Source organism: Anoplopoma fimbria, chromosome 4 (genome assembly GCF_027596085.1).
Source record: "Anoplopoma fimbria isolate UVic2021 breed Golden Eagle Sablefish chromosome 4, Afim_UVic_2022, whole genome shotgun sequence".
In the NCBI taxonomy this organism is placed as follows: Eukaryota; Metazoa; Chordata; class Actinopteri; order Perciformes; family Anoplopomatidae; genus Anoplopoma; species Anoplopoma fimbria.
In genome coordinates this window covers 9,130,857-9,143,355 of record NC_072452.1, presented here as the reverse complement: position 1 = coordinate 9,143,355, position 12,499 = coordinate 9,130,857, and positions in this window count along the sequence as shown.

Sequence of the window (12,499 nt, the reverse complement as noted above, 5' to 3'; positions counted from 1 at the left end):
AGAGGGATAAATCTAAGGGACAGGGTATATCTTCACAATTAAGACACATGGTTAAACTACTGTTCCACAAAAGGAGATTTGTGTTCCTTTTTGCATTAAAAACCCAATCACATAAAGCAGGGATATTCAATTAGAATTCATAGAGGTTCAGTTACAAACATTTCTCCCAGCAAAGGTTTAATTCCTAACCTCATTATGTCTAAATCGTTGCCTGTAGCCTACCCCTAAAATCAACAACACCCATTTCCATATAATTTCAACAATATTTATGTAATGTTAATTTTAAAGTTGAATATTTTACATATAGACAATTTGAATATGTATGGCACTTGTATGGAAAGAAATAACCTAGTGATCTTTACCATGAATAAAATGAAACCATTCATAGCATAAGACTATCCAAACATGGTCAAGGTGTGCAGTGCTACTCGGGTTAGACCGGGAGGACTGTCTCATTCATAGTCCGTAGCGATGCAGCAGCAGAGTGGGTTGTTTAATGCACCATGCTGTCATATTATGCTGTCATCTCTCCCACATCTTTCTGATCCTGTTGTTTTCTTCAGCAAACGGTCTGTGCACAGTAGACAAAAGACTTGATTGGCTCAATTGTGTGACTTTATTGCCTTTCTAAAGCTGGGGTACGCAGTATACCTTTGGAACAATTTGGTCTAAAATGCCATAATTACCTTTCAGCATATTGTAATTCAAGCGGTCTGAGAGAAGACTTCTGCACCTCCTCTTGGCTCTGTTCAAGGGCTTCAGAATTCACACCTAGCCTGTGACGGTAGACTGGCCAATCACAGGTTATTTCAGAGACCCATTGGCTGTTCTACAAATGCAGATGTGCGTGACCATCCCTTCGGAAGGTGAAAGCCTAATCCAATTATGAAAAATCCTGCATAAATTACTATTCCTGCATTGGTAACAACTCCCTGGACATGCAAAGCAACCCCAAAAAAGGAAGAGCATATTACAAAAAGGGTGTAATAATATCGGCAAGCATTTCAGAGACGGAGCGGAAATGTTTCTAACAGTTTAACCCACCTGCTCACTGCTGCAGGTAGCTCAGGGAGCTAGCCTCACAGCTACAGTAGCTAAGGCAGTAGCTCAGGGTGAGCATCATTTTCTCTCCATCTCTCAAATAGTTTCGCCTTCTGTGTAAGCATGAAAGCAATAGTTGGCAGAAGGCTAAACATTTTCGCTTCACCGCCTACCCTGGGGTCTCACCTGAATTACCATATGCTGAAAGGTTATTATGGATTTTTTGCCCAATAATGCCTAAACCCCCTTACTTTACTGAATTAGTTGTGGCCCATATGCTTTTTTGAAGTTTATTATTATTTACCCACCGTGCAGGCTGCTTTGTAACCCTCATACCAAAAATGGGGTTTTCTTTGAAGCTTTGTTCTGACATCATTGGGAATCAGCTTTAAAGGACGGAAACTGATCCACAGTTTGATCCAGCTCAACTCTGCTGGGATCCGGCCACAGGTCAATTCATGTGAGCTTTTCTCAGTTGGCTTCAGGTGCCTACCGTTGTTTCATTCCCTGTGATGCTTTCTTTCTCTTCCAGCTGAAGTTCAAAAAACACTACAATATAATTATTTTACCACATATATTCATTTAAAATACACAGAGAACAATGACAAACCTGCTTCAATTACCTTTTTGAACTCAGCTCTCAGTTACTGACAGCAAAATAACCCCTTAATATAATTCACTTTATTAATAAATATTCTATCATTTTGATCTCTTCAATTTAGATCTGTGAGTATAAATTCCCACTTTGCCAGAGATTGACCCAAGAGTCATCAAGTGTGTCAATGGTGTTTGTATCAAAAGTTTAAAAAAAGGCGGCCAAACGTGTGCTGCATATTATTCTCAACAGCTTTTACATCCCCTCAGGATGAATCCTCATGTAGTGCCAGGTCCAAGTTTTCACACATTCTGTGAACTATCTCAACATCTACTGGATAAATGGGTTCAAGAATTTGGGCAGACATGTATGGTTCCGAGACTTTGTATTTTAACAACCTTTGGTGATCCACTGACTTTTTCCACTAGCGCTATCATGAGGTTCACATTTGTAGTTTTGAGTGAAATGTTACAACAGCTTACCGATGGATTGTCATAATATTAGCTACATACATTCATGCCCCCCTCAGAATGACTTGATAGGACTTTGGTAATCCTGTGACTTTTCATCTAGTGACACCATAAGGTCAACATTTGAATTTGGCCGATATTTTGGTTTGTGGCCAAATACCTGCAAAACTAAGGCCATTCCCATTATCCTCCATTTTACTATGTGTGTAGTGCTAATTTTCATGTTAGCATACTAACATGCTAAACTAAAGTGGTGAGTATCGTACATTATAACCTGCTACACCATGTTAACATTGTCATTGGGAGCTTGTTAGCATGCTCAAGTGCAGCCTCACTGAGCCACTAGCATGACTGTAGACTCAATCTTGTTATTACTGTGATGTAAATACATGACACATAACTGTGGTTAACATATTTCAACACAAATATTTTATATTATTTATCAGTTGCTGCTGGTGCCATCAAACTATTGTGAGCTGATCGTGTTGCTGTGAAAAGAAAAACTGACTGTTTGATGAATTAATTAAGGAGTGGGTTGAATATTTTTCCAAAGAAGCCACGTTTTGTCAGGTTGGAAGTCAGGACGAGTGACAGCCCAGCACAGTGGAGTGTTCATCCAGGGAGAGGCTCCATGCAAATTTTCGCAGTGAGGTATAGCAATGATGCTGGAGGAATAATGATGCAACACTGCTCAACAAAAGGGACTCAGAGTGTTGCCAGAGTCATGAAATGTTTGATTCCATTAACAACCGATTAAATGTTCTCCGGTGCGCATCATGTTCAGCCTGTCAGATTAACACATATCAAAAGCTTACATCCTCAACAGCCAGCTGTCTGGGAAATTTGGCATAATTGCAGCAGGATGCTTAAATTAAGATTTAGCCTATAACGACTCAAAACTCGTTCTATGCCCTTTTAATAAATAGCTTAAAAGGTTCCCTTTGGCGCCTATTATTATTATTAACATTAACATTTTGTATATATATATATGTATATATATGTGTGTGTGTTTTTTATCTTAACTTTTTGCTGTTCTTCAAAGAAATACTTTGCTCAAGATCTGTCCATGCTTCAAGTTATTTCTTAGAAAGGCGCTCATACGTCACACTCTGCCTCTCTGTGTCCCTCTTCCAATACTTTTACAACCTCCTCATTCACCTGCTCACCTGTTTTCACTCTAGTCATCAGGCAGTCATAACAAATACCAGCCCACTTCCTTTATTTCCTTTTGCTATATTCATTGTGCTCTGGATTTTCTAACAACTCTGACTCTTCTCCTGGTCAACCCAAACCTGTACCCGCCTACCTGACAACACCTTCCTGTAAGTTAATTCCCCTGCTGCCTGCACTTTCAATCCTGACACATATGTTGGGTATTCACAGCTAATGTGTGTAGATAAAGCATTATGTGAAATAAAAACCATAAATCCCATTGTTTGGTTTTGTGCTGGTGCTAAGAAAAAGTTTAACTCTTCTCAAGACACCACTGTTGGAATTAGTATGAACTGCAGTGAACTCGTGTTACCCAAAGCTTAAAGATTTGGGCCTGTGGCTGCAACAAATCCTCAGAGATCTTTCCTTTCCTTCAACAGCTGCCACTGCGAGTGCTGGTGCAAGACCGGGTTAGTAGGGTCATAACCCCCATCTGCTCAGTGGCCGACAGTAGAGAACGATGCTCGCCCTGGTCAGCTCCTGAGGGTGCAGGTGTACACCTGTGTAAATGTGAAGCAGGACATTGCTGAAAAAGAGCACAAGTGGTCAATAAAACCCCAAGCAGGATCAAGTGAGGAATAAATATGACAGCTTGTTAAAGTGTTTAGACTTTTAGGGCTAATTCAGGGTACAAATTAAACCTAAGTAGGTATTATTGAGAATAGTTTATGCTAGCTTGAAAAGATGACTTTTTAAAAGACATCTTATATATGGGTTAGCTACTTCTTGACAGTGGAGTCCTTGACTAGTTAATTGTAACAACCTACAATATAGTAGTCCTCATTAATGAGACAATGTGCTCACTGCACTAGCTTAAGGCATCACATAAAATCTCAAACAGATCACATAAAGCTTTCAGTATGGTGACATCAGAGGAGAAAAAACAGACACAAAAAGGGTAGCAGAAACAAAAATAACAGTCACAAACACATAACCATTCAAGTGATCAGCACGTGGAGAGGGAATACTGGCTTTATTCTTTGTGATAATGATGTTATCACAATTCACTGCTTTGTGAACACGATTCACAAAGCCGTGAATTGATGTCCAACGATTTTTCTCTCTGCAAGTAAAAATAGTGCCATCAGCGAGATGTTTGCGTGGCTTGTTCCTGTCAGTGACAAGTTATCTGGCTCATTTACAGATCCATGTGCCATCCATGTGACAAACAGCATTATTCATAAGTTAATCCTGTTTCTTTAAGGCTTAGTTTACTGTAATTAAAAATAATGAATTTACTGTCTTCATCATCATGCCTAATATCTGAGAGAGCTAGTTTGAATTAGTATTAAGTCTGGAACTAGATTTATTCTAAAAACAGCTTTTAAGAGTCGACTCACTATCGCTAATACACCTAAAGCTTTAAAATACATCACATATCATATTTAGTTATTGGACAAATGTTCATCACATCTGTTAAATTATGAATTATGGGATTTTTTAGGGGATCTCAATGTACATTAACTATGTTTAGGTAAAAGCAGAGATGTACAGATTTCTAGTTGTAAGAAATGATTTGCCCATGAAAGGCATTTTTTGTGCAATAATCATCGACTGTATAGATTTATGGACATATCTGTGCCTCATCACAATCATTCCTATGATAGTCGCTAAGGGGCGCATGAAACGAGAAAGGTTTTGATTTCCGATTATAAAAGTCTGATGAAAATACCTGGATCTTCAGGCCATCTTATTCATCCATCCATCCATCCCTCCATCCATCCCCGCCTCCCAGCCCTAGGAAGTTAATTTACCTAAAAATAATTAGCTGCTGAGTTAAAGACATTGCTTTCCCAATAAAATTGGCTTCTCTACCTGATGGCTTGGCCGTCACCACTAGGTTTCCGAAGAGGCAAAGTGAAGCTCAAAGTGGGTGGCCCTGGCCGTCGCCATCATGGCCATATTTGGACGAGAGGGTGGAGCTGGGGAGGAGAAAGCCTGGGTGGAGGCAGATGCCGCTAGCTGTCTTAGTTAGCAGCATCTGTAATTGGTGTTTACAACTGTAGAGACATACATTTTTCTTAGCAAAAAACTGGCTTTTTTTAAAGAAGAAATGATCGGTCGACTCTTTAGTGTACTTTTAGTATAATAAGCTAATAAACCATCTTTGATGAGCACAGACACTGATACCTGCTAATTAGTGCTGTAACGTTATGTGACTAAAATAATACTAGAATTGCACTCATTGAACAAACTGCATCACAGACTTGATCAAACTCAATCAATGTATTTGTCATATGAAATCTTGCAAGGTACAACTTCAGGTTGTACTCATCATGTCACCTCCTTCCAATTGTGCATTATTCACTCAAATCAGAATGTTAGTTCGGTATGTATCGGTAACGTAACTTCAGGATTAGCCAAGTTTCGGTGAAACAAGGATATCACGGTTCCTGATATCCCGTTGGAAACTTATGCGGACACGGAGGTCATCCAACTGCCGCACATTTGGCAGCAGGATGCCCAGCGTAATTAATCACACAGCAACTCATATTCTGTCCAATATTACATGAAACATTGTCTTAAAGGCATCAACACAGCCAAGAGGTCAAGTTCAGTCACTTGAAATAAGCCGAAGTGACGCCTAGCAGTCAGCTGTGACAGCACCCGCTTGTCACGCAAAACTTAGCATTTAAACGGGTGAGTTATTTAAAGATTCACAACCATGTACAGTTTTCATGATCGGGGAAATTAGCACCAGAGACCATAACAGTTTTATGGAGGTTTATGGGGATTTACTTGCTTTTGTAACCAGCCTCAAGGGGCCATTTGGTGAACTCCAGTTTTTGGCCCATCCTAATTTGCTTCATTTTTTAGCGCTGGAGGTTGTCGCTTGGTAATAATGGCATTCTTGGTTTTGATATTGTCCCTTGATTTGGATCCTTTCATTTCCATTCAGTTTAAATGTTTCATATTCCAAAAATCATTCATTTATTCATACAAATAGATTGGCTTTTTTGTAAATATGTGTATTCAGGATCTTGCAGAGTAATAGATGAGAATATTGATATCGGGGGTATACTCAGTGGTTTATGTGCAGGCTTGTTTCTTACCTGTAGCTTTTTGGATTCCTCACTGGTTGGCAACTGCTCCCCGTTAAGAAACAGTAAGCCACATAAAACAACAAACTACTTTTTTGATACTTTGTTTTTTGCATGGATTAAATAAAAGAGGTAGAATATGTTAATTTGGGAGCTGCAGAGATGTTGGTAGGCAGATTTAGGTACCTTTGGAAGGAACCAGGCTAGCCGTTTCCTTTTGTTTCTTTTGTTTAATGCTAAACTAAGCCTTACCATCTGCTGGCTCAAGCTATATATTTACCGTACAGACAAAGGAGTGGTAACGATCTTGACATCTAACTCTCAGCCTGAGATTAGGTATGTTTATTTCCCAAAATGTCAAACTAATCCTTTAAATTACTAGATCCAATTTCCCCTTGATACCCAAAAGGCTCCTCCTGCTTTGCCTAGTGAGTAATCCAACTTTGATTCAATGAAGCGTAAATGTCAAAAAAGTAGACTAATGCGTGTCATACTGTGATGTCACTGCATGTGGCATTTGAGCATCCTCCACTTCTTCCGTCTCACCCTTCAGTCCTGTCGAGCTGTCATTGTAGTGAAGAGTACACGTAATTCCATGTGACATGAAGTTTTTTTATAGGATTAAGGAGTTTGCACTGATTTCATCATTAGAGAGAGAACATGTGGTTGCTCAGCTCAGGTAGAGAGGGAAAGGGAAGCTTAGAGCTGCTTCATGCATTATACAGTATGTGCGCCGGTTCCATCTGTGGAGGTAGCATTTAGTTAGTAGTGTTTTCATGGCGAAGGGGATGCTTTGCCACTGGGTGTCAAAGGTGCTTGCCAACAATATAACCTCAACACCCCATTGTTTGTGTTTTTCATTGACTTGGGTTATTTGTGTCGCTTCAAGGCTGAGAACAGAGCGCTCTTGGTGTACATAAGTTTTTTCACGTGACTGACTGCGTGAATCACTCATGTGCACATATAGAAAGCCATTCATCTGCAGCAAGAGAATACACAGTGTGCTCACTCACATGGAGATACAGCCCATACGTGAACACATTATTGTGTTTCAATTTTTCCACACCACATTTCATTTGGATGATTTAATAAACTTCAGATCCAAACAGTTACGTTTAATAGACAGACTCTTACTGTACTGATCAGTGACTTGCCACAGCAAATCATTTATATCACATCAAGGAACACAGACCTGAGGACATCCTGTCCTCTGTGTCCATAATTAAAGTCTTTAGACATGGGGCTGAAAACGATGAGTGATAAGTGCTGTTTGCTAATGAGTGGTAAAACGTGGACATAGCAGAGCGTCTATCTAACTTTTCTGAGAATATCTTTAATTGAATAGATGCGCTGGTATGCCTGAGGCATAACTGAATTAGGGAAATGTGAGCTGAAATGCCAGTTGCCAGTGTCTGTGTGCGTTATAGAAAATGGCCTTTAAGATAATTAAAATGTTTATTTATCAGATTTTCCACAAACTTCAGACCAGACATTAGTAGGTTATTGTGCAGATAAATTAATTTGTGCAATTTGATGTACATTGGCTAGTGCTGCACATTCAACAGAGCCAGTCTAAAAGCGTCTGTTGATGTCAAAGCTGAGCACAAATCCAGAGAAAAAACATGAAGTAACAACACACAGTTGTTAACTACAAACAGTAGCCTGCCCTGTCTGGTTCCCATTTAATAGTATCACATGCCTTAAATGTCATATGATTTTTTTGTCAAAGATAAGATCAACATCTCTTCATCCTTGCTCATGATAATTGCATGCTATGGTCAATGTTAACCCCCACACCATTTCTTTCAGCTGAAAAATAATGTATATGGGCATTTAGAGGTGTTATCTTATCTTGACATTTTAGTGAAGAGTATTTGAATTCTACATATTGTGTTTTGAATATGCATAACAATTGCCCTCAACTGGTTGAATACCAGCGATTAGCATAAGCTAATTGAAAAGGTAAACAGCAATTATCCTTGATGTATGACTAGACCGTTAATCTATTATTCAAATTGTAAGACTTTTTTCTGTCAATCAACTAATCAGTAAAACATTTCAACTCTAAATGTCACATCTACAGTAGCTGCAGGCACTGTTGCATTGCAGGGATTCTGTCCTGTGATGACAGTAGATAGAGATGATTGGTTTATTTAGTTGTTGAAATGCATTGAATATTTATAGGCTACAAAAGAGTATAAACTGTTATGGATATCTGTTCATCCTAAGTGCACTGTGCTTTCAGCTACTGAATTCAGGCCATGTCAATGTGGCTAGTAGTGCTCCCTGACCCTTGACCTCGACCTTGACCCTGACCTCTTCTTGCCCCTCTGACACAAACCCCGTCCCCTGGCCTGCCCTCTAACTCAGTGCTGGCCTTCGGGAGTATGTAAAGGATCATCAGTCACAAAGCCTGCTTAGTCTTCAGGGCTCTGGAATCTCTAATGTTAGAAATAAACATATACCAACAACTGAACTTTACTATAGGCTTCTTTGACTTAGTTAGTTACAGTAAGCCTATTACGCTGTTACTAAAAACTCTGGTAACATCATGGACGGTTGGGTAGCATAAGTAAATGAATAAATAAACCCTGAAAAGACACAATTTAAAATTTGGATTGAAGTGTTATTTATGCTGCAATCTACCACTCACCCAAATTACTCTAATTTATACTGTTGTTTCTTGCTTCTGCATCTGACATAAATACCACTCAGAACAGATGTAAGTTTGCAGTGACAACGATTGTCAACCTTGATGTTCCCCTTCAAGCCCAGCAAAATGCAGTGCATGTTTGGTCCATCATTTTGTGGGCGGGGCTTAGCAGAGTGATAAAAGGCAGCCGAAAGAGAGGTTGATGTTGCCTAGTTCAGCTTTAAAAACGGTGACATCTGGCTATATGTTAAAGTAATGTAGGCCAAGCCCTATCCAGCTAGCTATTTTTTGATTGCAGGGTGGAGGCGCTTCAGCCAAAACTCTGGGGTTTAGTTCCTCTTTAAGTTTATTATTCACATTTAGAGAAAGAAATTGCATTTTCCTCACTTGCGTCTTTTCCTTACATCTAAGTCCCTCCCACCAGGGAGGCATGGAGAAACCATGCGAGTAAAGAGGTAACAAGAAATCTGTGTGTTCCAAAACCCATGGTACCATACCATTTAGTAGGCCAGAAAAGCTTTTTAGTATGTCCAATGCAGTTTGACAAAAATACCAGGATGTCCTACTTCATGGGGTCGAAATTGTGCAGTATGCAAGCCATCATGCTTTTCTGGCCATTCAGACCCGAAATCCTCTGTAGAGGCGATATATGAGCAAGAGGGTCAAAGTTCAGGGTGCAATGTTATGACCAAGTACTCCCAGTTGAATGTTACTGCATGCACTACTTTGTGAGGGCAGGTGGAGTATGAACTGAAAGTAAAAGTTTGTGATCTGGAGAGCAGTATGTTTTTAGAGAAATGAGACATCCTTTCCACTGAAGCGTCATCTGGAACAACGTATTTTTTGATGTGTATTGCACTAATATTGATAAAGTCATCCAGTGATCATTGCATGTTTCTTCTCTGTTATCTAATTATTTATTAGGCTAAATGTGTCGAGGAAAATTTAAATGATGTTAGTCATTTAAAACCTGGAGCACAGGAATTATCAACCTCACGTGACTGAAATGAAATGGCAATAAATTATGGAAGACATTTTTTTTATGACAGAACTGCTCTTTCTGACTTTAATTGGATCCGTAATAAAAGTTAATGGGGAAAATAACAGATCATGAAAACACAAATATTTTTAATAAACAAATAAAGTTTGTGATCCTTTTGTTGTTCAGACCTACAATTACCACCTTTTTTTAAGAAAACAGAGAATCAGAAAACGCTCAATTTAGGAGGGATACACTTGAGTTAAATCTGTGATCTCTCGTCACTCCGGCATGACATTTTATGATATTAAGAATTGTATCCAATCAGTTCGATCAATCAAATAACTGCTAAACAATGAGGGCGCGTGTCAGTCGTCCCTCCTCACTCCTTGATCCTCTCTCCTCAGACCAGAATAACAAATATGAGACGGCCTTCTAGATGGCGGACCAGAACAACCTCCAGTTCAAGTGAGAGACACGGAGCGAGATAATATCAAATAAGGGACTTGTGATGCATCCATTGTGTTCCGAGGCATCAGACATGTCACGAACACAATGGGAAAGGTCAACACGAGCTGAGGAGAGTTCAGTGTCAAAGTACAGTCCTACAGTGTTGTTTGGGGGATTCCCATTGGTTTGCAGCCTCATTTGCATATCTCCTCTGGCTATGAAGGCCAATTTTTCATTTCTAAATAACCAGGGAATGTTTTTCTCTTCACATGAACTTCACATGTATGTATATGTATGAAAACATCAACAAAATAATGAAGAACAAAATGATTGTGACAGCATTCTAATAATACATCAGTCTGAAACCACACCAAGGCCTTAAGGTTGTTTTCTTCTGTCATAACATCTAGAAATAATGTCCCCTGTGTGTGCACTCCCATGCAAGTTTCCATTATAATGTGCAGTTTCCTCTGATTAGACGGTCGATCAGATTATGACTCACTCCCAAGTGGGACCGTTATGTCAATATGAACTTTCATCTACATCAAGTCATGTTTATGATCAGATTGTAGTGAGTAATGCAACTCACGGCAAACTCAAGTTGGATTACTTTATGTTTGTTCGAATCTAAAACCAAATGCGCTTTGACAGGCGCTTTGAATCTGGGGAGTCTGACCATAGCGCTCGTCCTGTCGGGCTTGTTTTGTTCTCCCCTGACTGCTGGATGACACAGATCTTGTGGACAATCATATGATCTCCTTCTGCCGCCCCTTCAGGGGATCGAGCGGGATACATTCACACAATGTGGTGAATCCAGTCCTTTGTTAAGTAACTGCATATCTACTCCGATGTTACAAATGCCTCACTTCACGAGAGACTTCTTTTCTGAGAATTAACGATCACAACAACATCGTGTTCTCTGACAAAGTGGGGAATAACCCGCAGTTTATCTGTGCTTCTTTCATGTAAAAAAGTCTATTGATTCAGACCACAATATGTTCTTAGAAGGCAAAACGAATGTGGTTATAAATATTAAGTCTCTGATTCCTTACATGCAGGAGAGAACATGAAGGGATAATGTAAAATTCAGAAAACAAAAGATTGCACCTAACTTGTTACTTACCTGCTAACAATCGACAACAATCGATTGTGTTTACTTAGTTATGATTAGTGAACATTGTCTCTTAATGCTGATTTCTAGTCGTGAAAACCTGAACATGTTTCACATTGTTAGATGTGAAAAAGAAAATGCCTTTTAGCCGCATATTCTTTGTTTGTCGATGAACAAAGATAGGTGTGTTTTGTTTGCCACAAGGACACTTAGTGTCAAACGTATTTGGTTCTACTGGACATGGAAAGGAAAACATGACATTTGTATTCTTTATCATGTCATGTCAATCAGTTACCCTGATTAAGGTGTCTTCATGACAACAGAAACTTGTATGGAGCTCAGTCTTTTATTTTAAAATAGTTTGCAGGAACAAAATAAATACAAAAAAGTGGTCTGTTGTCAAATCACCAACAAACCTCCTCTGCCTGGGATGTTTTTGACTCCTATCAGTGACATGTCAACTGATTGATATTCTTTAGTTTGTTTTGAAAACCTTTTCAGATGGGTTTATGTTTTCCTTTGGCCAAGGTTTTGAGTTGTGATCGAAAACGATGTTAATAATCTTCTTCAACCTTCTGCCCCCCCTGCAACTATTTCTGTACCAACCATGATTCTTACTCTAAAAGCATGAGAAATATATTTAATTTAGATGTGCTTTGTGTAGCATTTCTAAAGAATAAGTGTCATTTAATTATTGTGATTTGTATCAAACACATAATTCAACTTCACTTTGTGGCAAGTCAAGAATATCATCACAGTACTCCAACTTGGCTATTACATTCTTTCTCATTAAGGGTTAATGGTTTATGTTGTGTACTACCTGTATCTCTCATCAGTGAAATTGTTAATGCTAGTGTTTTAAAATAATAACTTCATAAACCCCAGTGCTGCGTGTCACTCATCCTCCTCTCTCTCCCTGGTGCCACTCTGCCTTTATTCCTTTTGAA